The sequence below is a fragment of the Carettochelys insculpta genome, chromosome 6 (assembly GCF_033958435.1).
Source record: "Carettochelys insculpta isolate YL-2023 chromosome 6, ASM3395843v1, whole genome shotgun sequence".
Lineage (NCBI taxonomy): Eukaryota > Metazoa > Chordata > Testudines > Carettochelyidae > Carettochelys > Carettochelys insculpta.
This window is the reverse complement of record NC_134142.1, coordinates 120,824,375-120,833,772: the sequence shown is the minus strand read 5'-3', so window position 1 is coordinate 120,833,772 and position 9,398 is coordinate 120,824,375.

Here is a 9,398-nt window from a genome sequence, read left to right as displayed (position 1 = left end):
CAATAGAACAACCGCTTGTTTATACTAGGTGGGGATCTGGTCCATTCAGGCCAACAGAGCGGTGCTGATATGTGCCAGCTGGAGTCTGGTCCATGGATGCCATAGGAGCAATATCTGATTTATGCCAGCTGCAGATCTGGTCCCACTGACTCCCAACAAGTTATATCTGATTTATACCCACTTGGGATCTGGCCCCGTTTACTTCAAACAAGCCATATCTGATTTACACCAACTGGTGACCTGGCCCGATTGGCTCCAAATGAGATGTATCCGATTTACACCAGGTGGGGATCTGGCCCCATTGGCTCCAAACAAGCTCTAGCTGATTTACACCAAGCAGGGATCTGGCCCCACTGACTCCAAACAAGCTATTCTGGTTTACACCAGCCGGGGATCTGGCCCCACTGACTTCAAACAAGCTATTTGTAATTTACACCAACTAGGAATCTGGCCCCACTGACTCCAAACAAGCTATTTTGGTTTACACCACCCAGGCATCTGGCCCCATTGACTTCAAACAAGCTATTTCTGATTTACACCAACTAGAGATCTGGCCCCAGTGACTCCAAGCAAAGTGTTCCTGATTTACACCAACCACGGATCTGGCCCCACTGACTCCAAACAAGCTATTCTGGTTTACACCAGCCGGGGATCTGGCCCCACTGATTCCAAACAAGCTCCAGCTGATTTACACCAAGCAGGGGTCTGGCCCCACTGACTTCAAACAAGCTATTTCTCGTTTACACCAAGTAGGGATCTGGCCCCACTGACTTCAAACAAGCTATTTGTAATTTACACCAACTAGGGATCTGGCCCCACTGACTCCAAACAAGCTATTCTGGTTTACACCACCCGGGGATCTGGCCCCATTGACTTCAAACAAGCTATTTCTGATTTACACCAACTAGGGGTCTGGCCCCAGTGACTCCAAGCAAAGTGTTCCTGATTTACACCAACCACGGATCTGGCCCCATTGTTTCGAATCGTCCAAGGAAGCCTCCGATGGTTTGCTGGGTGAAGTGGCAGCTCCTTCATTTTCTCCTGGTTTGTTGCTTCAGATAATCAGGCCAAGCCCCAGTCAGCGTCTCTCCGGGGGCCCTGAGTGTCAGGTTCGACGTCGCCAGTGGGATCTCCCCACTCGCCTGGTTTTCCCGGATCTCACAGCAGGAAACAAATGGCTCCCAGCCCAAGATGTCCCTTGGGGCATTGTCAGCGTATTTATTTCCCTGTATAGAAAAGGAAGCAAGGAAGGATCCCGCCCTTGCTAGTGCTGAGCTATACAAACCATGCACCCTGCCCAGGACAGAGTCAGCCTCTTTCAACTCAGGCCAGGGCTAAATTAGACATAGTGATACTGCTCGGCGGGGGGCGGAATCTGCAGCCCAAGGCAACACAGTCAAACTGACCCAGGCTCAGGGTGGACAGCTGAAATCAAGGGGGGAACCCCTCCTGCGGACGCAGGCAGCATACTCAAGGCGCTGCTGTCAGCATGGAGAGAGCCAAATGCCCCCCAGCTGGTTAGCGGAATGCCCATAGCTGGCTTTTTTCTTTCTGCTGGTGGTGCACATTGGCACGGCCCCAGAGCATAGAACAAAATTTATTCAGGACATGGCTGGAAAAGGTGAGAGGGAATTGACAGTGACGTCAGTGAGCAGGAGGTGGCTCCTAGACTTCCCCCCTCTTCCCATGCCTGCGGACAAGGTCAGTCCACTCAGGTGATTTGAGACCAGGTGAACACCTTGCAGGGAGCCGTCTCCCTCGCTCTGGTAATGGTAACACTACCAGACTCTTACTTAACCTCATCTAGGCCCAGGTCTCCAAGCACTTCATAAAGGAGGGCGCTAGCATTTTGCAGCTGGGGAGACTGAGGCACGTGGCAAGACGTGACTTGGCTGAGGTCCCCCAGCAGGCCAGTGACCGAGACAAGGCTAGACCACAGGTCATCAGAGGGTACGTCTGTACGTACCGGGCATTCGATGCAGCCCGATCAATCTTATGGAGGTCGAGATTGCCATGTGTTTGAAGACGTGGCAAAATCGCTGTCTCTGGGCTCGGCCGTTGACCCTGGAGTAAGGGATGTGGGCATGAGCCCGAAAAGCCCCGATCTACACTAGGGCAGAAAGTTGAGTCTGATACGTCAATTTGAGCTACGCTTATGGCATAGCTTGTTCCACAGTGGGGACCAGGCCTGAGTCACACTTCATGGCACTAGTCAGTAGCCAGCTGGGTCTCACCCTGTCACACTTAGCAGAGAGGGAGCCGTGTTAGTCTGTGTCTTCGAGAACGACAAGAAGTCCTGTGGCACCTTATAGACTAACAGATATTTTGGAGCAGCAGCTTTCGTGGGCAAAGACCCGCTTCATCAGATGTCTCATACATCTGACAAAACAGGTCCTTGCCCACGAAAGCGGCTGCCCCAGAATATCTGCCACAGGACCCTTCGCTGCTGCTCCAGAATATCTGTTAGTCTATAAGGTGCTGCAGGACTTCTTCTTGTTGACCCTGTAGCACTGTCCATCCTTACGCAGAGGTCATCCGCCACCATGACCCACTGCAGGGTGACTCAGCAGCCACTGATAGCGATCTCCCTGAGGTTTTGATCTTCCCTTCTCAGTACCCTCTGTGCTGTGTGTGGTTTGCACATCTGGGGGGGGACCCAGAACAAGCCTCTTATCTGGTTTTTTATCTGATCTTCCCAGTAAACTCTCTCTCCTGTGTGCGTGTTTTGCAGGGGTGCATGATAACCAACGGTGTCTGTTCCCACGACTTCCCTCCTGCCTTTGGAGATGAATCTTTGTGTGTACAATAGATCAGGGGTGCACAAAGATGGGGACAGGATCCCCCAGGAGAGGGCATGATATTTTGCAAGGAGATGCAGCACGATCGGCTGCTGGGTCTCAGGCTCATCATCTCTTTAAAAATGTTGAACTGCACTACTGGTTTTATGTCTGTGCATTTGCATTTATACACCGATTAATAAAGTTTTTACATTCTACAAACTTATTTTCTTACACAGGCCGAAAGGGTTTGTTTTTTTTTTTCACATGAACATAATCATAATTTCCATCGGTTTGGATTCCATTAGACAGGTTGGGAAGCAGGGGCTGCTAATTGCAGGGAGAAAAAGTGAGATCCAACATAAAAAGTTTGCTCACCCTTGCGATAGATCCCAGGATGCAGCATCCTGACTTCAGAAATGGGCCAGGGGAGTCCAATTCTCATAAGCTGATGGAGCCTCCATTCCCAGGTGTTCAATAACCACATAAGCTCCTAAGTCACAGAGGTGGCTGTGTTAGTCTGTATCTGCACAACACAGAAAAGCAGTCCTCTTGCATTTTACAGCATGGTTTCCCAAAGTGGGGCGTGCCCCCTGGGCAGCGTGAAGCCCCTGCCCTGTCATTCCCCCCATGCAAAGAAAAAGCCAAGCTTTGCTTCCAGCTCTCGGCCCCGCCCATCTTCCATGGGGAACCCAGCGCAGCAGCTACCAAAAGCAGGCAGCCGGCAAGGACCCACATGGAGCTAGCTGCCTCCTGCAAAGGGGAGTGAGTGTGGGTTGGGGAGGGGAGGGAGAGGGGGAGAAGGATGGGGTTAGATGGGGGTTGGGGGGTGCCTGGCTTGCGGGAGGGGAGAGGCTCGGGGATAGGAGCTCGTGAGGCTCGGGTGGCCAGCGTTGCAGAGCTCAGGCTGGCGGGCGGGTGTCTGGCCCTGGGAGTGCGGGGCTTGGACAGGTGGCTCTGGCAGCAAAGGGCTCAGGCAGGCAGGCAGCTGGCAGAGGCAGCTCTGGTGGCTGGCATGGTGCTCGGCAGCTGGCCAGCTGGGGCTGCACCTGGCACCTGCAAGAGGCCAAGAAAAACTATTTGGACTTATTTTTAATTTCAAATCATATTTTTACAGCAAGATTTTGTGTTTATTTTAAATTGCAAATTGAATTTTTTGTTAAAAGGGAGTTGGATGAATGTAAAGAAGAGGTTGGGGAGGGTCGTGAGGGTTTCTCAAAAATTAAAAGGGGGACGTGATGCTGAAAAGTTTGAGAACCTCTGCTTTAAAGACTAACAAAATAATTTATCCAGAATTTCCAGATCTGAAGAAGTGGGTCTGCCCCACGAAAGCTGATCACCTAATAAATTATTTCATTGGTCTTTAAAGGGCTACGTAAGCTCCTAAGTCACTTGGGCCCACATCCTTGAAGGTGCCTATCAGAATTAGATTCTTTAAGTACCTTTCTTGGCTCGGGGCTGCAGAGCTTTTATGGCTTTAACTTGGCTTCCGCTGTGGGACCTTTTTATCCATCAGTCACAAATGGGAAAAGTGACTTGCCCAAGAGCCCCTGGGAAGCCAGTGGTAACAGTAAGAGTTGGACACGCAGCTTCCTGAAGGCCAGGTAGGTTCTCCACGGGCCACGCCCTCCACCATCCCTGTGTAAAGGGCCATGTGCTCCCTGAACTGAAAATTTCCAGGCACAGCCTTAGTCATCCTAATTATCTCCCCAGAGGCCCCACTGCCTGGGATATACTCAGCAACAGATCCAGGCCTGTCCTGGGATGGGAGAGGCAGGCTGGGCGGGTGACAAGGGTCATAGCCTGAAGTTGAGGGTGCCTCAGCCATCTCAGGAGTGAGGGCCTGGACTGGGTAATGCTCACCCTAGCCAGGTCTGGCACATTAGGAGGGAGACAGGAGACTCTCACTGGATCTTCTGTGGTGAGGAAGAAGAGCAGCCCCCCACCCTGGGGGCCTTTGGAAGAGATTTGTCCAGCTCTAGGTCACCGGTTTGAATCCACCTCCAGGACTCGGGATGGTGCAAGGGCTGCTCACCTTTGGAGGTGGCTGATTCAAGCCCAGCTGGGGGGAGCAGATCCTGGAAGCTGTTACGGGGGAGCCTGAGTGCAGTGAGCTCTACAGGGCTGGGGGTGGGGAGTTGTCCACTTTGCAAACACCTGGGTCCCTTGGTGGGAGAAGCCAAAGGCTGCAGAGTCCCTCTCTGAAGGGGGCATCCCGCCAGGGCAAGGGGAAGGAGGCTGCTGGCAGAGGTGGGAAGCCTACCCGGGTGATGCCCATGGGCCGTGGAGCAATGGAGGCCATCAGGCTGCCAACCCAGCACTGAATTCTCAGTGCAGAATAGAATTCTCATGGCTTTGCCTGGGAATGGGACATGGTGGGCTGCCCCCTGGGACAACCCCAGCCCCCTGCTGCCAGCATAAAGTACTTGGGGTCCCTACAGGCCCTGTTTCCATGCCCCTGCCTGTCTCTGCAGGGCTGGGGTGTTGTCTGAAGCAGCCGGCCATCCCTGGGGCAGGAAAGAGAGAGAGGACAGGAAGAGGAAACCAGAGAAGTGGGCCCAGGGCCCAACTGGCACTCAGCAAATTCCCAGCCAGTGTTAAATATAAACCTCCACTTGGCAGCCTCCTGCAGCACAAGGATGATCTGCTGAACAATGAGAGGATGCACGCACCAGGGAATCCCTGCCCAGAGAAAAGATGCTGCCTGGGAAGGGGCCTGTAGTCTCAGCCAGAGGATGCTGGAATCCACATTTATGTCTCTTCCTTCTCAGGGCCTGCCTGCAGGGTGGGGGTGGGGGATCGGCAAGGATCTGGGGCTAGTTCTGGTATTTCTCCAGGATCTTCACTGGACTTTGCTCTCTTTCTCTCTTGCAGGCTGCATCCTTCTAGGTCAAGGCATGTCGAATGCTGCCTGGGTCCCTGCGTACTTGGCTGCAGCTGGCCCTGTGCCACAATGATTTCACTGTGATCGTTGATGTTTTCTTTAAAGGCCCAGCTCCCGGAGTCAGGTGATCACTGTGGGCCCTCAGCATGCTGTGATGGGGTTCAGGGGTCCCCAAGCTCTGCCCCTCATATGCAGGCAGGAGTGACTCTCACTCAGCAGGAGAACAGCGGATTTATTAGCCAACAGGGACGCAGCATCATACAGGAGTGTCAGTGCGGCAGGCAGAGACAGCCAGTCCAATCCATGTTGGGGAAAGGAGGCCTCAAGGGGCCCCCCAAGCTGGGGCTTTTCCCCCACCTTTGTCTGTCTCTCTCTTTCCCAGACTAATGACTTTCCAACTCCCAGTTCCAATTCAAACCCCTCAGGCGCCACCTCCTCCTTTGTCTGCAGTCCAGAGGTGTCACCTGGTCGCTTCGGTTACCCGCAGCAGGAGCCCCACCCCCTCTGTGTGGGCCCCCCCAACACACACACACACCTGTCCCCCCACATCATATATGCATTGTCAAAAAAGAAAAAAAGACCAACAATAAACAAGCAGTCCTGCAGCACCTTGCAGACTAACAATTTTATTTATTAGGCAATGAGCTGGCATAGGTAAGACCCACTTCCCCAGATTCATCAGCTCTGATGAAATGGGTCTTTCCCACAAAAGCTCATTACCTAATAAATAAAATTGTTGGTCTTTAAGGTGCTACGGGACCGTTTGTTTTTCATGAAGTGGCAGACTGACACAGCTACCCCTCTGAAATTAAAAAAAAAAAAAAGAATCACAGAATCCCAGGGCTGGAAGGGACCTCAGGAGGTCGTCTAGTCCAGCCGCCTGCTTCAAGCAGGATCAACTGCCACTAAGTCATCACAGCCAGGACCTTGTCCAGCCAGGACTTAAAAACCCCGAGGGATGGAGAATCCACCACTTCTCTAGGCAACGCATTCCAGTGCTTCACCACCCGCTTGGTGAAGTAGTTTTTCCTAATATCTAACCTACACCTCTCCCTCTTCCACTTCAGACCATTACTCCTTGTTCTGCCATCTGACACCAATGAGAACAATTTCTCACCCTCCTCTTTAGAGCCCATTTCAGGAAGTTGAAGGCTGCTATTAAATCACCCCTAGGTCTTCTCTTCCGTAAACTAAACAAGCCCAAATCCCTCAGCCTGTCCCCATAGGTCTTGTGCTCCAGCCCCTTAATCATTTTTGTTGCCCTCTGCTGAACCTGCTCCAGCAAATCCACATCCTTTTTATACTGGGGGGCCCAAAATGGGACACAATATTCAAGATGTGGCCTCACCAGTGCCAAATAGAGGGGAATAACCACTTCTCTAGATCTGCTCGAAATGCTCCTCCTAACGCACCCTAGTATGCCGTTAGCCTTCTTGGCTACAAGGGCACACTGTTTACTCATATCCAGCCTTTCATCCACCATAACCCCTTCCATCGTACTGCTGCTGAGCCACTCGCTCCCCAGCATGTAACAATGGTTGGGATTCTTCCGCCCCAGGTGCAGAACTCTACACTTCTCCTTGTTGAACCGCATCAGATTTCTTTTGGACCAGTCCTCCAATTTATCCACTTCCCTCTGGATTCTCTCTCTACCCTCCAACGTATCTACCTCTCCCCCTAGTTTTGTGTCATCCGCAAACTTGCTGAGGTGCAATCCAGTCCCTCATCCAGGTCACTAATAAAGATGTTGAAACAACAACGAAAGAAAGAAAGTTCCCTAGCTGTCATTACAAGTGCAGAGAGAAGCTTGAAAACATGAAGCCGAGTGTGACCCTTCAGGCTCAGAAACCAGGAGGTAAAGAAAAGAGCCCCTGTATGTTTCAGTGCATAATTTGCAAGCCACTCTCATGAAAACTTGAAGCCTGTGTTCTAAAACAAAGAGGCTACGTGTACACGTGCAGCCAACATCGAAATAGTCTATTTCGATGAATAACATCTACACGTCCTCCAGGGCCAGCAACGTCGATGTTCAACTTCGACGTTGCTCAGCCCAACATCGAAATAGGCGCAGCGAGGGAACGTCTACACGTCAAAGTAGCACACATCGAAATAGGGATGCCAAGCACAGCTGCAGACAGGGTCACAGGGCGGACTCAACAGCAAGTCGCTCCCTTAAAGGGCCCCTCCCAGACACAGTTGCACTAAACAACACAAGATCCACAGAGCCGACAACTGGTTGCAGACCCTGTGCCTGCAGCATAGATCCCCAGCTGCCGCAGAAGCAGCCAGAAGCCCTGGGCTAAGGGCTGCTGCCCACGGTGACCATAGAGCCCCGCAGGGGCTGGAGAGAGAGCATCTCTCAACCCCCCAGCTGATGGCCGCCATGGAGGACCCAGCAATTTCGACGTTGCGGGACGCGGATCGTCTACACGGTCCCTACTTCGACGTTGAACGTCGAAGTAGGGCGCTATTCCTATCTCCTCATGAGGTTAGCGACTTCAACGTCTCACCGCCTAACGTCGAAGTTAACTTCGAAATAGCGCCCGACGCGTGTAGACGCGACGGGCGCTATTTCAAAGTTGGTGCCGCTACTTCGAAGTAGCGTGCACGTGTAGACGCAGCTAGAGAGTTTAACACCAGATTGCAAAAGGAGACATCTGATTGGAGTTCATTCTCAAATTCAGTACTTCCCACCTCGGTCTCAACAGAGACAGCAATTACCTTGCACATTACAAGGACAAAACAGCAGTCCAGTAGCACTTTAAAGACTAACAAAATAATTTATTGGGTGATGAGCTTTCGTGGGACAGACCCACTTCTTCAGACCAGAGCCAGACCAGAACAGATACAATATTTAAGGCACAGAGAACCAAAAGTAGTAATCGAAGTTGACAAATACTTTTTTTTCTGATTTGTCAACCTTGATTACTATTTTTGGTTCTCTGTGCCTTAAATATCGAGTGTGGAGTGTGGAAGTGTGGAAGAATTAGGGTGACCATCTGTCCTGCGGAACTGCCCCTCTCCTCTGTATCTCCCTGTCCCATATTTGGTACGGTCACCCTATGAAGAATGGAAGCAGGCAGCCATCGGCTGTGTCCCTGAAAGGTGGGGTCTCGGAGGAGGGGTTTAAGAAGCTATCCACTGTCACTGACCCAGGTATGTCAGGTCATTTCTTTGTATTGCCCCAGTTTGTTGGGTAATATCTTGGAACCAATAGGGTCACAACAGCTCTGCACATGGCTTTTTCTGAGTGTAAATACGACGTGCCTCGGTGCAGCACACGACCAGGAGGCATCACTGAGTGTGGGCCATTAGCTTCTTCAGCCTAGGCTAGGTGTGGACAGGGCATGCAATGGGAACGCCGACCCATGCGGTGATGAAGTGGGGATTTTATTCCCCTTGTTAGACTGCATGTGTCTCCTATTATCCTATGTTCTTCCCCTTGTTGCGTCATGTGTGTGTTTACCACTGTCCAGGAGTACCTCTGTATGATGCCTCCTTTTCCCTAGACACGGCATCAGTCCACAGATGGTGACGGACGTTTCAGTGTAATGACATCTCTCATGTACACAGTGGCCTTCCGTGGCTATTGTAACCTAGACGAGCAGGTAACACTTTCCCCCACCCAGGACATTGGGCAGAGATGAGAGGAGAGGCCTGGCTGGTATGAATTTGAACTGGGCAATGGAGCAGTCTGATCTGGCTGGAGAGGGAGAAAGCGGGACAGGGTCCTGGCT